This window comes from Pezoporus wallicus, unplaced genomic scaffold, assembly GCF_028554395.1.
Source record: "Pezoporus wallicus isolate ANWC-B61680 ecotype Strahan unplaced genomic scaffold, APGP_CSIRO_Pwel_v1 contig_6472, whole genome shotgun sequence".
Classification (NCBI taxonomy): Eukaryota; Metazoa; Chordata; class Aves; order Psittaciformes; family Psittacidae; genus Pezoporus; species Pezoporus wallicus.
Window position 1 is genome coordinate 179,369 of NW_026641049.1, and position 21,454 is coordinate 200,822.

Below are 21,454 nucleotides of genomic sequence, written 5' to 3' on the forward strand. Positions count from 1 at the left end.
TCTGAAACTCAGCTTGGGTACAGTTCTGATACCATGCCAGAATATTCCATAGCCAGAAACTAGTTATGAGTTAAGATGATGGTTTCTACTGAAGTTATTTTGCCTATACAAAATTTTGGAAAGTAAAAAGTTCCAAAATCTAGTTAAGATAGAAAAATACAAGGTAGGTTTTGACAATGTACAGGACGTTTGGGTTTGTTCTGCCAAAAAAACAACCTAGCCTAGCAAAATTAGTAATTTTCTGTTAATTTGATGGGGTTTGATTCAGCCTATGGCATCTCAAGAGAAGTAATACAAGCACTGTAACAGTGATGTGAGAATGGGATAGCATAGACTTCTGCATGAGACTTCATGTTATGTCCGGAACAGCAGTTTGTGACTTCTTTTGCAGTGCATCAGGCATTTGTGGAAGCTGCAGAGGTTTGTTTTGGAGTCTGAAATGGATCTTATGTGACTGTTGTTGACAAGATGTTTATCTTTGCTCCGATATAAACACACCTGCTCTAATACATAAATAAATTTGCTTCCACCCGGCTACTACACCCAGCCAACAGCTCCAGTACGTTATGGAGAAGAAACTGGTGTAAGTATATGTTGCCCAGCCTTCGGCCTCGATTTTCGTTTACAGAAATCATGGCTGCGCCTCACACTAAAGCAGGACCGTGCAGTTATGGAAGAACTGCCACCCACAGAGGTGCCGAGGTGCCCGTAGGCACGCCTGCCACCGAAACCGCGAAGCGGCACCGCTATGCTGTGTAAGAGCGGCCTGGCCTCGCCAGCTCCGCCAGCTGAGGAAAGGTCCTGCTGGCCAAGCTGCCCCGCAGCGTCGTCCCGCACCGTCAGCGATGGCCCGCCCCTGCTCGCCTCCAGCCGCAAGATGGTATCCAGCTCCGGCAGGACGCTGCTCATTGCCTGGTCCTGCCGCCACAGCCTCAGCTCGGCGCTCTCACCCTCCGGTCGCTGCCCACTGGGCGCAGGGAGGAACAAGCAGGTCGTGTTGCTGGTGTCCCAGACTGCGGACCAATATGGTTGCTTCCAGAAAGAGAGCTTGTAGTCAGGTGACTACAGCAACTCAGACAGAGACCCCGTCCCAAACCGTGGCTGTTCAGGTCTCTGGGTGCAGGGAGTGCCAGAGCCTGCTGCTGCCGGGGGAGGGAGGACAGCATTCCACCTGCGTGAGGTGTGAGCAGGTAGAAGATCTGCTTAGCCTGGTGGCAAGACTTTAAGGAGGAGGTTGAGACACTGAGGACCATCAGGGAGTGTGAAAGGGAGATCGACTGGTGGAGTAACACCCTGGCGTGCCAGTTGGAACGGTTCCAGGGAGATACCCCCCAAAAGGGGAAGGACCCCCTGCCTGCTCACACAGAGGAGGATGGCCCGAGACAGCCCCTGCCCTGTAGCTGTTGCGCAGAGGTAGGGGACCAAAAAGAAGACGAGGGTTGGAAGCGAGTTCCAGTTCGACGTCATGGGAAACCCTCCCCCCTTCCTGCCCTGCTTCCCCAGGTGTCCCTCCATAATAGGTTCGAGGCCCTGGATCTTGAAGGAGAGGTAGGTGAGAATGTGGGGCAAGGCCAGCCCACAAGGCCACATAGGAAAAGGCGGTCGACTTTGCACCTCAAGACTGCCTCTGTTAAGAAAGAAAGAAGGGTCTTTGTAGTAGGGGATTCCCTTCTGAGAGGAACAGAGGGCCCGATATGCAGAGTTGACCCTCATCATAGGGAAGTGTGTAGTCTGCCTGGAGCCTGGATCAGGGATATCACTAGGGCGCTCCCCAACCTGGTGCACCCGACAGACTACTACCCGCTGCTGGTCTTCCAGACAGGTGGGGAGGAAGCTGCTTCCCGCAGTCTGAGGGGGATGAAGAAAGACTACAGGGCCTTGGGGCGGATGGTGAAAGAGTCTGGGGCTCAGGTGATCTTCTCCTCACTCCTTCCATCTTCCACTGATGATGTGGGAAGGAATGGGAAGATTCAGTTCATAAACAATTGGCTTCGAGACTGGTGCTACAGGCAGGGCTTTGGATTCTTTGATAGCAGCTGGTTTTATAGGGCACCAGTCTGGACAATGACAAGTGAGAAAGGTTTGTCTCACAGAGGCAAAAGGATGCTGGGGCACGAATTAGCAGGGCTCATTTGGAGAGCTTTAAACTAGATTCGAAGGGGGATGGGGTTGTAGCTGGGCTTGCCCCAGTGGGGCAGTGCTGCAGAACTGATGAAGACTGGGAGGCCTCCTATAATCCTAGGGTGAATTCGGTGTGCTCAGCTCGCTCCCTGAAATGTCTGTACACCAATGCGCGCAGCATGGGAAATAAGCAGGAGGAGTTGGAAACCTGCGTAAAGTCAGGAGACTATGATCTGGTGGCAATTACAGAGACGTGGTGGGACAGCTCACATGACTGGAATATAGTCATGGAGGGCTATGTCCTTTTCAGGAAAGACAGGCCAGCCAGGAGGGGTGGTGGGGTTGCTCTTTATGTGCGGGAGGAACTACAATGCACTGAGTTCTGTCCAGGGACAGATGACAAGCAAGTTGAGAGTCTGTGGGTGAGAATTAAGGGGCAGGCTGGCAGGGGGGATACTGTTGTAGGTGTCTGTTACAGACCACCAGATCAGGGTGAGGAAGTTGACGAGGCCTTCTACAGGCAGCTGAGAGCGGTCACAGGCTGTGGTCGTCGTGGGGGATTTTAGCTTCCCTGATGTTTGCTGGAAGGACCACTCGGCAACCCAGCCGCAGTCCAGGAGGTTCCTCCAGTGTATGGATGATAACTTCCTCCTGCAAATGGTGGATGAGCCGACCAGGAGAGGAGCGATGCTGGATCTCATCCTCACTAACAAGGAGGATCTGGTCGAAGCAGTAAGGGTTGAGGGCTGCCTTGGTTGCAGCGACCACGAGATGGTGGAGTTCAGGATCTTGTGTGGCAGGACTAGTAGAACACCAAGTAGAATTGCAACCCTGGACTTTAGCAGGGCAAACTTTGGCCTTTTCAAGCAATTGCTAGGGGAAATCCCATGGGCAAGGCTGCTTGAAGGTAAAGGGGCCCAAGATAGTTGGTTGACATTCAAGGACTGCTTTTTCCGAGCTCAAGATTGGAGCATCCCGACACGTAGGAAGTCAAGGAAGAGGGCCAAGAGACCTGCGTGGCTAAATAGGGAATTGCTGGGTATGCTCAAGTGGAAGAGGAGAGTTTACAGGTCATGGAAGGAGGGGCTGGCCACTTGGGAGGAATATAAGGCTGCTGCTAGAGGATGTAGGAAGACAGTTAGGAGGACTAAGGCATCCTTAGAATTAAACCTGGCGAGAAGGGTCAAGGACAGCAAAAAGAGCTTTTTCAAATACATGGCAGACAAAACTAACACCAGAGGCAATGTAGGCCCACTGATGAACGGGATGGGTGCCCTGGTGACAGAAGATACAGAGATGGCAGAGTTACTGAATGCCTTCTTTGTCTCTGTCTACTCTGCTGCAGGCAGTCCTGAAGAGCCCTGTACCCCTGAGACCTTAGATGAAGTCAGGTCGACGGAGCGGTTTGCCTTAGTCGATGAGGAACGGGTTAGAGACCAGTTGAGCAATCTGGACATCCATAAATCCATGGGTCCAGATGGGATGCACCCGCGGGTGCTGAGGGAACTGGCGGAAGTCATTGCTAGACCGCTCTCCATCATCTTTACCAAGTCTTGGGAAACGGGAGAGGTGCCTGAGGACTGGAGGAAAGCAAATGTCACTCCAGTCTTCAAAAAGGGCAAGAAGGAGGACCCGGGTAACTACAGACCGGTCAGCCTCACCTCCATCCCTGGGAAAGTGATGGAACACCTTATCCTTGGTGCCATCTTAAGGCATATCAAGGATAAGAGGGTTATGAGGGGCAGTCAACATGGCTTCACCAGGGGGAAATCATGTTTGACCAATCTCTTAGCCTTTTATGAGGAAATAACACGGTGGATGGATGATGGCAGAGCGGTGGATGTGGTCTACCTTGACTTCAGCAAAGCATTTGACACAGTCTCCCACAGCATCCTCACAGCTAAATTGAGGAAGTGTGGACTGGATGATCAGGTAGTGAGGTGGACTGCGAACTGGCTGAAGGAGAGAAGCCAGAGAGTTGTAGTCTATGGGGCTGAGTCTAGTTGGAGGCCTGTAACTAGTGGAGTGCCTCAAGGGTCAGTACTGGGACCGGTATTATTTAATCTATTCATCAACGATTTAGATGAGGGAATTGAGTGTACTATCAGCAAGTTTGCTGATGACACTAAGCTGGGAGGAGTGGCTGACACGCCAGAAGGCTGTGCTGCCATCCAGTGAGACCTGGACAGGCTGGAGAGTTGGGCAGGGAATAACTTGATGAAATATAACAAGGGAAAGTGTAGAGTCCTGCATCTGGGCAGGAACAACCCCAGGTTCCAGTATAGGTTGGGAAACGACCTGTTAGAGAGCAGTGTAGGGGAGAGGGACCTGGGGGTCCTAGTGGACGACAGGATGACCATGAGCCAACACTGTGCCCTTGTGGCTAAGAAGGCCAATGGCATCCTGGGGTGTATTAGAAGGGGGTGGTTAGTAGGTCGAGAGAGGTCCTCCTTCCCCTCTACTCTGCCCTGGTGAGACTGCATCTGGAATATTGTGTCCAGTTCTGGGCCCCTCAGTTCAAGAAGGACAGGGAGCTGCTGGAGAGAGTCCAGCGCAGGGCAACGAAGATGATTACGGGAGTGGAGCATCTCCGTTATGAGGAAAGACTGAGGGAGCTGGGTCTCTATAGTTTGGAGGTAACTGAGGGGTGACCTTATAAGTGTCTATAAATATATAAAGGGGGAGTGTCACGAGGATGGAGCCAGGCTCTACTCAGTGGCAAACAATGATAGGTCCAGGGGTAATGGGTACAAACTGGAACACAAGAGGTTCCACTTAAACTTGAGAGGAAACTTCTTCTCAGTGAGGGTGACGGAACCCTGGAACAGGCTGCCCAGGGAGGTTGTGGAGTCTCCTTCCCTGGAGACATTCAAAACCCGCCTGGACACATTCCTGTGTAACATTATCTAGGTGTTCCTGCTCCGGCAGGGGGATTGGACTAGATGATCTTTCGAGGTCCCTTCCAATCTCCAGCGTACTGTGATACTGTGTGATACTGTGGCTGCGGGCAGCGCGCGAGTGGCCGGTCCCTATGGCAACGGCGCGGCCGCCATTATCAGAGCGCCTGCCGACCCGCAGGCCGGGCTCGCCGTGCCCCCGCTCCCTCAGGTAGACTCTGCCGCGGTCGCCGGGCCCAGCGTGGGTTCCTGAGGGCTGCCCGCAGTCTGTCCCAGCGTTGGCCTCGTAACGCCACGTGTTTTATTACCTGCTTTTTGTAAAGCAAAGCCGTTGTGAAGACATTTACCAGAGGCGGGTTTCTGTGCTGTGTCGCAGGCGCTAGGGGGAACTGTTGCACTCTCCATAGTCTTGCGCGAGTGAGATCATTTCATGCTAAATATTTCTATGAGTTTTCCAAAGAATTGAGTTACGAATCTTTTCAGAACATAAAAGTCATTTGTGTAGTTTTTTACTGGAGCGTAAACAGATATAATATGGTAGTGGAGGTCTAACTCCAATTTATGTTTTTTAAGGACATAAGGAAGTCTTTCTAGCTTGTGCTGGGTTTCTCTGAAGTGGCATTTTATTTCAGAGGTCGCTAAGCCGTGCTAGGGAGCGGCAGAAATGGGGCAGAGCTCCCGGAAAGCCGGGAAGAGTCAGAAGAGGAGCCCTCGGCGGTGCCGGGGAGCTGAGGTGAGGTTATGTGGGGGAAGGCAGTGGGAATCAGAGGCCTGGCACCGTGCCTGGTTAAAATGATTGCCTGCCATGCCACATGGTGAAGGCAAAGTGTTGGTGAAGAAGCTCATCTAGCCGCAGGACCCTGATCCAGATCAGTCCAGAGGTGAGAACAGATAGATAGAATAGATAGTCCAGGGTTAGAAAGGTTATTTCGAATGGTAGGAATGTTTCCTTGTTTTCCATGCCTTGTCTGTTTAGACAGAGGGAGAGTTCAGGGCTCAGTATATATTGATAGTGACACAGTGGAGTCCTGATCTGTCTGCTTTCTGCTTTACTAATAATTATTAAGCAATGCTCATAAGTTTGGGGTTTGAATTTGTTCAACAGAACAAAACTTGAATGAGGTGATCCTTGAAGTCCTTTCCAACCTGGTATTCTGTAACACTGACTTCTGTGAGCTTCCAGAATTGAATAGTTCTTTATGAGTAAAGCTACACTCGTGCCAATTTCTGGCAAACATCTGCTAGCTGTGATTTCAGAAGCTATAAATATAAGAAAAAATATCAAAGACCCCAAATCAGAAAGTCCTGCTACCACAGGTATGAAGCTTACGTTCTGACAGATACCTGGAATGGAGCGCAGCAGTGATAAACTGGGGCAGATCTACAGTGGAACACTGCATGTTCAGTCTTGTCAATAATCTTGTCTGGATGTTACTTGAAAATAAGATATTTTTAAATAATATGGGGATAATATTTACTCTTGCTAACATTCTTGTATTGACACAATCAACATGATCTTCAGCATGATTTTTCTGACTTATGAATTATTTAAACATTGTTCGTATACTGTCATTTAAGAGGACTAAGGCTCCGAATATGAGACACAAAACTGTATTATCTATTAGCACATATTAATGCTGGTATAGGGGTAACAAAACCCCCAGCAGATTAAAATTGTTTCAATCAAAAGATTTTGAAGCACTGCAGTTGATGATGCCTCACCCAACAATTGCAGATATGGGTTTTTTTCTTTCAGCTACCTAATGTGAGTATGATAGATTTATTTTTTTTTTTTTTTCCCCCTTGGATCCGTCTCCAGTTGAAATGACTGGAAATGTTCCCTGTTATGTCAGTGGAGATACTGAAAAATAACCTTTTGAACTGGTGTTGTCATATCCACAAAGAGCCCATCAGAAAAAAGAATTTGGCTTCCTGAATCTCTGCTCATAGTCTTTTCAACTGTGTTTGTTGTCATTGTTTTGTTTTATTTTTCTATCAATCATATGAAAAAGTCAGTGCCTTTTTTAAAAATATATGTATATTTATTTAATTGTATTGGTGCTGTTTAACTGATTCTGTAACTACTAGTAACTAGTGCAAGGTAAATTTAAATTTTACCAATCTAAACCAGCATGACTCTTCTTAGAAGCGTAATACACTAATGCTGTCTACAATATCTGGGAGGGCAGTAAGGATATTATCCTAACATAACCTGCAAATATGTTTTTCATGAGGTATGGTGTTTTTGTGGGTCGTCAGTCCATGGTCTTCCTTTACCACTGTTTGTCTAGACAGCCTTGCAGGTAAACAAAACCCCCAAATGAACTGTTTAGTGGGAAAAGTTTTATATAATGTTTTATACAATACATGGCCTTTAAATGTCTATTTCAGAAGTGGAACAGAGAAATTATCACTAAGAAAAATTTATTTTGGCACCAGAAAGTGAAGTAATCTTGGTACCTACTGAGTCACTTCAAGTGATATGAACCTAAATTTACTGTGTGGTATATAATTCTTCCTCTCTACTTACTGCAGTTCAGTATGTACAAATGACATTGTCTAGCAGGGACTCTGATTTGCAAAAGTATGTTTTTAATGACATTACGAAAAGATTAGTACTGACAGGTTTTTATATATATTTCCTATGTGGAGCCAGCTCTTCCAGCCCATTTCCTTCAGTGATATCTGGAGAGGATCTGATAAGCTTTACACTGCGTTTCACAGGTCAGAGGGCATTGTCTTCCCCTTCATTCCAACTGCCAACAACAAAGTCAGACATATGTTATCACCATCACACAGGAAGCTGTGAGCTTGCTCATGGTCAACAAAGTACAAATACAGGAAGAGTGTCTGGTTAGTTAAAAGCTGATGATGCTCTGCTAAGGTAGAATATAGTACTATAACCCAACAATGCTATTCTATATGCTATGTATGTTTCAGTATCAGGGAAGGCTGGTTGTCTATGGTTGATTGGTTTAATTCTACTACAGCATATATACAGGTATCCATTTAAAATATATTACAGGTGGTATTGTATCCTGAGGTGGGGATGCATAATGTTGAAAGAATAATTACTTACGCAGCAAAGAGCGAAGCTGCAGTGGAATTATGTGATAATGAATTGAACACAATATGTACCTGAACAGATACAGTTTCACACTGCCAATGAACAAACACGATATGAGTTGCCTTAAATTTTCTCTAGATTCCCTCATCTCAACATATAGTATGTTGTATATCAAATTATAATGATGTACAATATATTAGCAAGCTCATAAAATGCTGTGAGGCATGACATCTCGGAGTTGGTAAATGTGGGTTTCGCAGTTCTCTGTAGTTTTGGAATGTGAAAACAGCTTAATGTGAGCTTTGTGTTTTCAGCACTGATAGCTAGTAATTCTGGAACCAAGGTCATTAGTGCTAAATTTGGATCTATTAGCAGCTTGTCTTCTGCTTCCGGTACATTGTTTACTGCTTCAGGAAAGTCTTCCCGATACCTCATACTAGTTCCCATCCTCTGGCTTTTGCTCAACACAGAACAAATCAGGTCAGGCACACTGAGTTCCAGCTCCTTTCTCTAAGGGCCAGTTGAAGCTCTGCTACTATGTACTGTTACCACCTGGAAGTGCTAGGCCACACCATTAATAACACGTACAGATATCTGTAGGAGTAGAGCACTGTAGTAATAGACTTGAGCTCACTACTTGTTCATGACTTCAGGAAAGGGAGAAGTGGGGGTCTTTTTTCTAGTGACAGAGCCAGTGAATGCAGCAGTGAATCAGTGAACTTACTGCAATTTGTCCCATCTCTATTCATTATATCTTTGTTTTCACACTTTCAGTGGCGATGCTGAGTTAGTATGCTTCCAGAAAGGCCCTTAAATGGTTTACTTCCTCTGTTGAGACCACTAGATTACTTTAAATGTGAAACTAGAACTTGAGTTTTAGCCATCCAGAAGTATAGCTCCAGCATCCAGTGCCAAGTGTCCACACTGGAGTGCTGTGCGGATGGAAATAGTAAGCAGATATGAAAGTCTTCTGAAGACTTGTGACAGTGTGACAAATTGAGGACATAGGAGTGTGTCATAACTCAGACCCACTGAGTTCCTAGTTTGCCTGTATGTCTAGCAGGGGACACCAAGAGCAAGAAATGATGTATTCACAGCAACTGAAGCTCAGAGACCACAGTAAAGCTTTCCATCTGATCCAAGGGTTCACTGTTGAAATGTAATTCCTGAGATACAAAGTCTGTGAGTAGTTTCACATATGTATCTAGATAGATGCAGATACAGGGATATATCAGGCCAGGTCAAATTTTAATAGGCATTTTGCCACATATGTTCTTCCATTTTTAGTCTCTTCTGCAAATCATGTTTAGGAAGTTTATGCTAGAAGTGCTCTGATTAAAGAGAAGTTGCTAATATTATGGTGGTCATGAAAGCTATATTTATTATGTGCCACCAGAACAAGAAGTTATACCAAAACTGCTTTTTATATCCATGAGTGATTTTGATTATACCTGAGTATTTGCATGGCATGGAAGAATTCCTCTATGTCATAAAGCAGGTGGAACTGCTTTTCGTATCCTCTGCTTGAGGTGTACAGTAAGGCATACCAACAGTCTTTAAGTGACCAAGGCTGAAGGAATTCATACCAACTCTTGTTCTTATCTTGTGCAATTTTATCTGACAGCTGCCTTTTTAAGTTAAGACAATCGTGACTAAAAGAAGTCATGATAACTGTTACCCAAAGTGCAAGCCAAAGCAGAATAGTGTCACTGTACTGTGTTGCTTTTCTTCATGTGACATCTGTTACAAAGTTGGGAAAAAATTAGCCAAAAATAATTCAAAATAAGTTACTTCGTTTCAGTCTCCTGATCTTTGTAAAGGTATTTTATTTGAATAGAAGCTGCTCCAAACTGCATCTATCACATTGTGAAACTGTACTTGTTTTCTGATAGTTTGTCACAAGAGGGGGTTGGAGTTCTTTTTAGTTCCTAAGAGCTGATGTTCGGCTTTCACTAGGAGATGGTGTTTTGGTTGGGTTTTTTCTTTTTTTTTCGAGGATAAAAGAAGTCCTCATCCTGGACTTCTTGTTGGATTGTACTGTTTTTAAATAATAGACTGTAAAATTACTGAAAAGCCTAGGTCAAAACAATGGGCAGTAAGTAAGAAGTTGTTCCATACTGGTTTTTATTTCTTATTTCGATGGCAAATGTAGTAAAAATTACCATGTAAAAAGCATTCTTGGGCATGGTCATACTGTTAAGCAGTGACATTCATATAATGGGAGTTGGGAGGAAATCTCTGTGAGAAACTTCCTATCTTTAGGGAGCCATCACAAGGTGAATCAAAGTTACCAGTTAACCGAGCTGAAGTAAATGAAATGATGACGCTTTGTCTGCCTGTGACACTACCCCTGTTTATGCTGGTATCTGTATAAAGTCCCTCTTCTTGTTTTGTGGTAAAGCGGCAAATATTATTGCCCCTATTTCAGAATCCTCACCTTGAACAGGTTTTGGAAAAAGTAATGATAGACTTCTAGGTCCATTTTATTTCTTAGGTAATGTCTTAAGAATCTGATAGGTTAGGGGATTCAGTACATCCTTGTCTCATTCATTCTCTTCTAAGCATGCAGAATCCAGAAGAAGGAGTGCATTCTTGGAAATGCTTGGGACAAAGCATAGGCAGTGTTATGAAAATGGCTTAACATCTACTTTTCACAATGGAATAAGATGATGTGACTGAGGAGATGGTGTCTTTCATGTTTGGTGAAGAAAAGATTCGGAAAAGTTTATTCTCCAGGTTTAGAGAAGAGCTGTCTCAAATGATAAATGATTGCAAAGGTTTTATTTCGATGAGTAGTGAATTATTATGCAAGAAAGATAATGCAGAAATCCTGTATCTGCAGGGAAGTCTAAACCTCCTTGTTCTTTCTAATTCTGGGAAAAACTTAGTCATTTCTCTTTGAAGTATTTGTTTATGTGCCCTTAATTCTTAGAAAAACTTTTTCACTCATATCTACATCAGCCACGTTCTGTGTTTCTGTTGTGTTGTATTATCTATATTAACTGCCTGTGAGCTTCATGAGGGTTGAACCTTTCTAGAAAATCTCACCATTTAGGAATAAACTGATTTCATATCTTGCATTTCTGGCAGCAGTTCAAGTATTTTCAGCAATGCTCCTGGAAGATCTTTGTCACAGCTGAGTGTCTTTGCAGGGCTGTGGCAGTGGCTTTTTCATTTTATGCCTTTATGTTTCCAGTGTCTGAGAATATTTATTACATGAGTTTTTTTAAAGTAGTAGAATACAAAAATTGCAGTATTTTTAAGAAATAAATGGTTTTCAAGGTAACGGCATGTATACTTTGAGAAACACTACTTTAATGAATGTGAAGTCAGGAAAAATAATTTTTAAACATTGTTAACATATATAAAAGCATATAGTCCTAAGACTGTATGTATCCCCTGGTGAGGAACAGCATTTTGGAGACCTATTTTTTGTTCCTGAAAAAGATCACAGCTTTTTTCCTTTCAGCTTTGTTTAGTTTAGTTTGATGTTCTGTTGAAAATCCCAACCATAAAAGGGAAAAAGAGGAGGAAAAGAAAAAAACGTCTTGGGCATTGCACTGGTGAAAAAAATAGCTTACACTTAAGTGGGTTTTGTCTTAGAATTACCGAGCAATTAAAGGGGGGTTATATCCTCACTCATTTCTGTGGTTGTTATTGAGTACAGCCTAGTTAACACATCAAATGTAGGGCATCATAAAACTTGCCGCAATGTGAGCTACGGTTTGCTTCGTATTTATTCTTGGGAACTTGGAACAAAGGTCAGCACAAGTTTCATTACTCCTCCCATTTGTATTTTCCCATGCTTTTTCCCACACTTGAATGAATCTATATAGAGCTTGCTTATGACCATCATGGTGGTCTGTATTTAAAATCTGACAAATGTTTTTGAACCGAAATGTGGTGTGAAGTCATATCTGAAGTTCTATGATACTGTTTTCATCAGTAAATTAAGGACTCATCTTTCCTCCGCTTGTTTTCAAGTCAGAAATGCTTTTTCTTACATTTGCAATTGATTCTCCACTGAAGAATTTTTCAAATTATTTTTTTTTTTTAAATTTCTATACCTAGTGGTGTTTTTTCTTTCAAATGCAGGCTGAACATGCACGTTTTCTTCGGCACTACTTCCTTGTGACCAAGAATTCAAAATGTGATGTTAGGCACTGCCTGTCCACCATGAATTGTATACTGCACTCCATTTACCTCGTTCTAGGTTATTATTTTTTCTGAGCTTGGTCCCCAGCTGAAAGATGTGAAGAAGACCAAGAAAACATTATTTTGGAAGGGATTATTATCTCTAAGTCATGTAGAGACAAAAGGAAAAAAATACTATATTTATTTTCTTTAATTTCTGTTTGAAACCTTGGATCTTTTGCTTATATGAGAAATTCCTAATTCTTTGTTATATGTGACAGAGTTTCAAATTTATGCAGGTTTTAAAAACAGCTGATAGCAGATAAGATTCTTGTAGGTCACGGGATTCCCACCATAAACTCTTTGCAGTGTTCTTCAGCTGTTCAAATAAACATACTTTCAGTTCTTGTCTTCCTGCTGAGAAATCAATACATAAGCTCAAAGAAACAGGTGTCATGCTAGACTACCAAGCAGACTAGCATTTTGTTTGGAAGACCTTTCTACTGATGCTGTTAGTTTTGCTTATTGTCTTTAATAGTAAAGATGCCAAGTTTTATAGAATCTACAGGGATGAAAGCTAGCAGGGAAATTTACTGTATTTGTATATATTTACTATATTTGTATATATTTTAAGACAAATGTATATTTGACTGATACAATTATTTCTCCATTGATCCTGCATTGTGCAGGAGTTTGGCCTACACAACAACTGTGAATTCCTTCCAGCCTGAATGACTGTTACTCTGTGCTGGTAACAGTTACTCTATGATATGAGTGATCCATTTATCTTAGAAAGGTAAGCCTGACAAAAGACCAGATGGGCCCATCAGTTGTTGCTTGTGTTATGTAGTTGCATTCATGTTGCCTTTTGGTGGTTTGCCTATAGTGCAATACTGCTAATCTCAGGTGAAATTTGTGTACAATCTGAGTGATGAACAAAATAGAGTGGTAGTGGCACAACAAAAAGTTTTCAGCTCTGGAATACCACAATCCAATGAATTTGCATTGACACCAAAGCAAGGTTATCCCACAATCCTAAATATCCTGTGCTAAGGGCAATCTGGACTATTTTTGAATATAATATGAATAGCACATATGGTATGAATTGCACAGACTATACTATGTATTTGAGAAAGCTCAATTAAAGACTGCACAAAGAAAGGTTTCGTCTTCTAAGATGTGCTGAGCTGAAGCTAACTCGATTTATTGCTGAACTCACTGTTGACCCATTGTCATTGATGTGTATTTTCTCATACACAACACATCAGACAAAACAAAGCAAGTTTTGTTATATCCTGTTCTGTTAGGTTCTTTCCTCATTTTCAGCACAGCTGAGATACCATTATGATAGCTGTAATTCTTTTCCGAAGTAAGAATACATTCAGAAGGAAGGGTGCAAATAATCTCTGTAATATAATTGAGTTCTAAAGTTAGTAAAGAGAAATCAGCAATCAAAGATTGCTATTGTTAGCATAAAGGTTTTTAAAGTTCTAATCTTCTGAAATCAAAAAGTAATGAAAAAATGGGTTTTTCTGTGAAAAAGTTTTTTTTTCTGTGAAAAGTGTCAGATAAATTAGATAGTTTAGGAATTTATTTTTTTGGGGGGGGAAATCAATGAAGGCTTCTCTGCCAAATACTCGGTATTAAAGGTAATAAAAATTAATAGTTTGAAGAAGGAGCACTTGATAAAAAAATTCCTGAAGAGCTTTAGTTCCAATTTTTTTTTTTTTTTGATAATACATTTATTACTGCAAAATGATTCTCTAGGTTAAGAACAGGACATTCAAGAGCAGTTTGCTGGCATTTTATTAGCTATGGGAAAGTCACATTTTTGCAATTCTGTTTTGCAAATGTAATTCCAATAGCATAAAGGTTGGAAGTACTGTGGTTTCTATAATGTGCCTTAACTTGCTCTTTTTTTGAATTAGTTTTATTTTCCTCGTATATGGGTGTTATTGCCAGTATACTGTTTCCATTGGAAGTTTTATCTATCAGTTTCAGATACTTTGTTATAAAAATGTATACCCTACTCTTCTCTAAGTTAGCTGATTATTGTGTATCAAATATCACCATCTGTTTTTATTATCTGACAAAAATACAGATGATCAGGCTAGAGGTGCCTTAACACTGATTTGAGTTTAAAGTTCAGATGTTAGATATGCTGGCATAAGCCATATTTTCCTTCCTACCATAGAATTTTGGGTGAGAAAAGTGTTAGAGGTGCTGCTTCTGTACTTTTGTTTCTTTTCATTGTGAAGGCACACCCTCAGAACGCGGAAGCAAATGTCTTTCTCTTGACTGCAGATTTGAGTGCTGTGATTTTTATTTGATCTGTAGAGCAGTTTGCTTTCTGAAAACATTTGTTATATCGACACTGAGGGGCATAGTGAGAATGGAGTTAAAATCTGGAAAAGGAGCCTCTGATGCTGCTGACATATACTTAAGTTAGCAGCTTAGCTTTCTATGGTGCCATAAATCAGGTAGGGATAAAAATAGAAGTTGTTAGACAATTCAGAAGGCTGCAGAGTATGATAAACTCCTGTTTACAGCCTTTCAAGCCCTCCTCTTTCTTTAGGAAACAGAAAAAATCACCCAAAGCTATTTGAGAAATTAATGTCTATTGAATATATTCAATACATCTTTATTCCTGTTGTGATGTAGCATAGATACTTTATAACTGGGGACTCCAAGGCTCATTGTGCTGTGCAGTGTTGAAATGCATATTGTAGAGGCTGAGCTAGCTCTAACTTTTTAATTACCAGAGAGAGAAAGAAAAGTGCTTTCTCATTCATGCCTGCTCCTCCAGCTGTAGGATATTTGGTACTCTTCTGTAATTCTGGCTAAGCAAGCTTCTCAAAGATGCTTTTCTTAATGGGGAATCATATGATTACATATGGCTACTCAGTCTGTAAATGGATTTTCAGCATGAGCAAAGCTATGAAAACCTGTATATAGTTGCACTGCTTCATTAAAATGCTAGAACCTGACAGATTTTAATCAAGGCCCAGAGCACTACACTGAAGGTGGAATGTAATCTTTGGTTTGACTGTGTTCTCTTATTCATTAGAAGATAAATTGTTATAGTATGTTCATCAATGAGAAGCAGCTTAACTGGTGACTGTCAATGGTTTTATTGCAGTGTTTGGAAACTCTTATTCCTGGGCCCTGCATTTGTTGTGCCATGGAGGGGAGCATACATTAGAAGTGATTGGCCCTGTGTTACAAAGCTTGTAATCTACATGTAAGAGAAGACATAACAGACAGAATCAGACAGGTGAGGAATTAATTAAATGGTCAAGATGACATGAAAAAAATCCTGTAAGAGGGACATGTAAAGAAACTTGCTCCTGAGCCTGAGAGTACCTTTTATCCCTGTTTCCCCCAGGAACAGAAAACAAAACTGTTAAGCTTCAGCATTTTGGTGAAAGAACTAATTTTAAAATCAAATCACTTACCTAGTTTCTCATGGCTAGTCAACAATAAGCTAGATAACTTCATGTGATTTCTTACCAGTTTAGTGCTCTCTGTTTAACTACAGCATGAGGCAATATGAAGGACTGAGCAGTTTGCCGCTTAGTCTTCTGAAGAGAGAACTTTGCCTAATACTATGAAAGGTTGTAAGAAGTGTTCAGTGTTTTAGTCTGTGTACTGTCTACAGAGAACAGTTTTTCAGTCAACCCAGACTGCCTCTTCGGATTATGTGATTCTGACTAATACAAGCGCATCAAGTTTTCCTTTATTAATAGTGCCCAGTGTTAGATGTGATCATAAAATACATGCCTTAATTTGTAGCTTGGATTTTAGAAATCTCCACAGACCAATTGAGGAAATGTAAAGAGACCAACCCGAAATGTTCTGGGAGAATTTCCAAAAAAAATCAAAGCAGCAAGAAGTAGAAATCAAAATAACATCTTTAATCTTTAAATTCTTAGAGCACAACTACTGTTTCAGCTTTCTCTCAAAATCACATTTTGATATTTTTCGTCTACTGTAGACTGAGAAATATTTAAGGGTGTAGTTAGTGGCTCTCTCAGTTCATGCCTCTGCTCTCTCCACAGCTATTTTTGACTGTGTGCGTTGAACTTGTGTGACAAGCCTGGCAACTGAGCAAAGAAATACATGCAGCCAGGAGTAAGTGGCCACTCTCCTTACTTTCCTTCCCAGTTCTAATGAGGACTGTGACCTGCAGGCTGGACTGGATAGGGATTGATGGTTTTCTGTCTGTTGCTCCTGTAACTTGTGCTCTTGCTTCTTCAGTGTCCACTCGGTCTTCAGATCAGTTCATGATGCTGGTCCTGCTTAGAACAAGACACTGCTGAAAAAGTATTCTCAAGAGATTGGGCAGAAAGCTTGCTTATAAATTTTTGGAATGAGTTCCTTAATTCTTACCTTGATATTTTGAATAAATCATCTACAGTTATGAGACTTCTGAGACATCAAAGTATAGCATCACAGACCATAGTAGCATGAGATACTCAGGATAATAAAAGTAATAGGTTGTACTCTACTGGGTAGGGTTCATTTGTTTTTAGGCTCGTGGTGGAATTTTGTGATGTCACTGTTACTATTCCATGGTACTAGTGATTTATTTTTTTTCCTGATTATTCAAAACATTAAAAAGTTATAATGTAAGATCTGACATCAAAACTTCACATGATAAGCAAAACTTCCTAATGCTGCACCTATTCAGATAAGTAATTCTATTGTATTTAGTGGGATTGGTCATGTTATTTACAACTTGATGTGCATTTGAATGATTTTCTGAAGACTAGCCAATGTATTCTGTAATCTCATCTAATGCACCTTTATTATAATGCTGTTGCAGGTGAGTATGTATAGATAGAGCATAGGGAGTTACAGACAGCTGTATTGCATATTTAGAAGATTAATCTTACTAAAATAATTAATCAACACCAGCCTTATTGATAGTGATTAATTCTTGCACTTTATTAATCATACAGAATTGTTGGTTTGTAGCACTTAATTAGCACTGAGCATATGATACTGCAGAGCTGATGCTGTATAGTTTGATGATAAAATCCTCGGTGGTTCTTAGTCCTTGAGGTCAAGGTTATCACTTCTTTCTTCTCTGATTTTCCTTGAGTGTGTGTGATGTTCTCATGCTATTGCCCACTCCCTCCCAAAGCAGTGTCACAGTGCTCTTTGTCTTGTTTTTGGCTCTGCTGATCATCTTTGCATATTAAAGAGGTTCTGCTTATTTTGTCTGACAACAATTACTTAAATGCCTACAGTCATGAGAGATGCTTCAGAAGTTCTTTTCAGACAAAACATAGGACCAAGCCCTGCAGACATTTAGATGAAGGTTCTCACACAGTGAAAGGCAAATCTAGATGTTGCTTCCATCTCTCTGGGCACAATTTCTTCAACATATTTTCTAGGAGGATTCAACATCTCATTCTCTCACCAGCACCTGCTTCTTTCAGTGATTGTCTTCTCCCCCCAGGAACTACAGCTGGCAGCAACAGTTCAAGTTAGGCTACAGCAGACACAAGAGGAGGCTTCTGACTTTTGGAAGAGCTTTCATTGCTGAAGCAGCTGTTCCTGGTGTTCCCTGGGGGAAAGTCAGAAATCTGTATGAAAGCCAGTTGGACCAAATGAATTTAGGTGTCTCTCATTACAGTTATTGTATTATACATTCTAAGGGGTTGAAAGAACTTTTAAAGCTGATTTAAGAACAGGCTATTGATTGTCAACGTATGAATGTAATGTAATTTCTAAACTGACATATTTCATCAATTCTACATGTGCATCTTTTTTTAAATTGTTTTATAGACACAACTGCATAACATTAAGTTCTAAACAGATTTTTTTCATTAAGCCTTTTCTAAATACCACATTTATATGGTATATATTTTCTTAATACCACATGATTCTATGGTATAACTGTAGGCATAGAATTCTATAATATGCTGGCAGCTCTTCATTCTAATGTTTTTACGTTAGAGCACTAACAGAAAGAGCAGTCCACAAAAGGGAATGCAAGTGTCGTAAGAATAGAGCAGTATGTTGTAATGAGAAAGAAAAAATGAAAATGCAAACATCCACTCATTATTCTTGTTCAAGAGCTTCTACAGTAGCTTAAAAGTTGCTTCACAGTCTGCCAAACAATGGTTCAGCTAGTTGGTTTGTGATATGTATGATGGAATTCTTTTCCACTGACATGTATGGTTTTTCCTTAAAGCTAGCTACTTCTACAAGGCAGGCAAATTATTTCATTTTTTTTAAAAGGGTAAATAATATAGATCCATTAGTTAGGAAATTAGGACTGTTGTATATAATGGCCATTAGAACTCACACACACTCAGGTTTTCTGGCTAGCATGTTATCTCCAGTGGATACAAGCAAACATGGTATCCCTGCTGCTGGAAAGCCACTTGTGCCTGTCAGTACATCTATCCAGGCAGATTAGAGATGTTGATACCACACTTGCCTGCTCTTGTGTCCTCCCTAGACTAGTACCTTGTTCTCTGCTAGTCCTCAGCATATTGAAGTAGAAAAGTTGAAGATAGCTGAAGAGGTAATAGAGAGTTTTTCAGGGCACATGTTGCATAGTCTCAAACATCTCTTTAAAAGTAATAATGAGTGATTTATCTTGGTTGGTGATTCAGGATGATTGAAAACCCCCACCTAACTTACTGCTTTTGCATGAAAAGAGTGTGCAAGGCAGGGGGGAACAACAGTGTCAACAAAAGACTGACTTGTGTTGAGTTGCATTATGAATTTTGGGTAAAAGGTGCTTACTATACATGGTGGTATGCAGTGTACATGTGCTAAGTTGACTTTCTATCTCCTTCCCCTCAAACTTGTTTGCTGTTGCTGGCTTAGGACTCAGGGTTTACCTTGTAGGTTGTCTAGAGTCTTGAGCAGGTTGTTCATGCCTTATGTGGGCCTCTGGAACCCCCTTGGACTAGAAATGATCCTGAGTACTCACCTTTTGCTTTTAACTGCAGTGAGATGTGCAAGGAACCAGTAATGGTCTGAGAAAGTGCTGGCCTCTGAAAAGAATTATTTTGCTTTAGAAAAGTGCAGAAAGTGTTTTGAATGTTGCCTTTATCATCACCAAAGGAAATCTCTGTTCCTGAATCAAATACAGTGCAATGTAAATTTGATGGATTTAGCTCAAAAGCATTGTTTCTGGTGGATTGTTTTCCTTGACAATATAGCTGCTAATATTTCATGCACATAAATAATTATATCAGCTATGTTTAATAATTATATAATTGTATTGGCTAATTTATTTCAATTTTTCTTTGCCAAGGTAAACTTCACACATTAGTATCACTAAGTACCGCAAAGTGTCCCTTTAATTTCCTAATGTGCCTTATAAAAATGCGTCTCTCCAATACCTTAAAGGAGAGTATATATGTAACAGTTAATTAACTTCTTATTGTATCTGTTTTCTCTTTGGCCTCCATAGTACTTTCCCTTAAACTAGAGAGTATATATTACAAACTCTCTAGTTTATATATACTCTCTAGTATGTGTGACATTTCCAGGAAGCTAATAACACTTTATGATAAAATAATGTTTATCATGTTAAGTTTACAGGAAGTAATAATTATAGTTCCTCTAAACCAATACATAAGGGATACTTCATTCTATTAAAATTTATGAGTTTGATGATCTTTATGAATGGAACAAAAATGTTCTTCTTATTAGCTGTTGATTGCTTTTAACAGTATCCACTAAAGCCTTTTCAAAGAGATTTGAAAATATACCCCCATGAGAGTCAAGGCTAGTTAATTACATTTTGAAATAATCCAAACCCATGCACTTTTTTTTTAATGTTCTTTCTTACTGTGATATTCCAGGATCACAAACAGTGCATAGATTATGTTTGCTCCTCTTTTCTTCCCTGCAGACATATGCACATCTGGAGTGTTTTAAAAACTCTCTTACAATTTGAAGTTAAGAGATGGTGTCTCATGTTAATACTGGAAATCTTTGGAGTGTTTTTTGGTCTGCAGTTTATTAAGCAACTGTATGATATTTGTACCAAATGCACAATAATCTGTGGCAAAATCATGGTTATGGATCATCAGTTTACATTTTGATTCTGTTTTCTGGAGGTTTTGGTTTTTTTTTTCTAAGAGGTTGAAAATGGCACCATTGATCCTCCATGGTCTGGAGCTGTTGTTCAGTAAAACGCAATTTGCAAAGTAAGTTAGAATCATGATAAAGGTATTTTCTGGGTCTGTGCCTTTGGGGAATTCTGGAAGGAGCTGTGTATTTGGAGTGCAGTTCTGCAAGCTGTGAATGCCACTCTTTGAAGTGTTCAAGTCTTCAAAATCCCTTAGAAGTCTCTGGGTACATACCATGTTTTATAATTCCAAGAATTTGGTCCTGCATGGCTGACTGGTTCAGAGTAGGGCTCATTATCAGTCTTTTCTCTTTACCTCCTCTTTGGCCACGTATCCAGAATGCTAGTTTCTATGCAGATGTTGTGTTCATGTTGTCATTACTCTGCAAAGCAGCTATTTTGCTTTCATTTTCACCAGGGCATTAATAAAGATCAACAGCAAGTATATGATTTACTGTTGTGACTGAGACAAGAATATGTTTTTTGGAGTGTTTTTTTCTTTTTCCCTTTGTGCTCCCTGGAAGAAAGAAATAGTTTGAGCACTTTTGAAATGACTTGAGGGCAGAGACAGGAGTACACTGAGAACTGACTCTCAGCTGGTCCAAAGAAAATACCTGCAGCTGTATGTGAAATAATTGCAAGTAGAAAAGGTTACAGTCTTGCTCACGTACTGCTCTGCTTGCTCTATGGCCATTATTATTTCAGTGTATTTGTGTTGGTCATTGAAATAATTTGTCCTGGTAGCACTAATGCCAGGTAGTTTCCCCACATCCCCCCTAGCTTTTTTTGAGGCACAGTATTAGGATTATCTATTTAACTAACAACAGCCACTTTTAAATGCCACTCATACTGAGCTGTGTAGTATTATTTAGCTGCACAGATTTATACTGCTTATGAAAGCAAATCAGTGCAGGATTGTCTTTGACCAGAATGATAAGACATCTGTGTTTTGCTTTATCACCGGTAAGTTTCCACTGGCTTCTCTCTTATTGCATTAAAGATTATGCCTAGCAGTTAATGTAATCAGAATATTTTAAACATTTTTTCTCATTTTATCTTGACTGTGTGTATAATTTCTATAATAATATCCTACTTTTCAAATGTGGCTGTCATGTATTTCACCGTGTCAAATAT

The 21,454-nt window shown here is 40.8% G+C and overlaps 1 long non-coding RNA gene across 1 annotated transcript in view; it reads left to right on the forward strand.

Moving 5' to 3' along the window:
• The first annotated feature begins 404 nt into the window (after positions 1-404).
• Positions 405-21,454, forward strand: part of LOC130606010 (uncharacterized) — a 49,316-nt gene continuing 28,266 nt past the window's right edge. The window contains exons 1-2 of the long non-coding RNA XR_008973851.1: positions 405-583; positions 5,651-5,751. This is a non-coding gene — a long non-coding RNA (uncharacterized LOC130606010). The remainder of the gene's footprint in view (positions 584-5,650; positions 5,752-21,454) is intronic.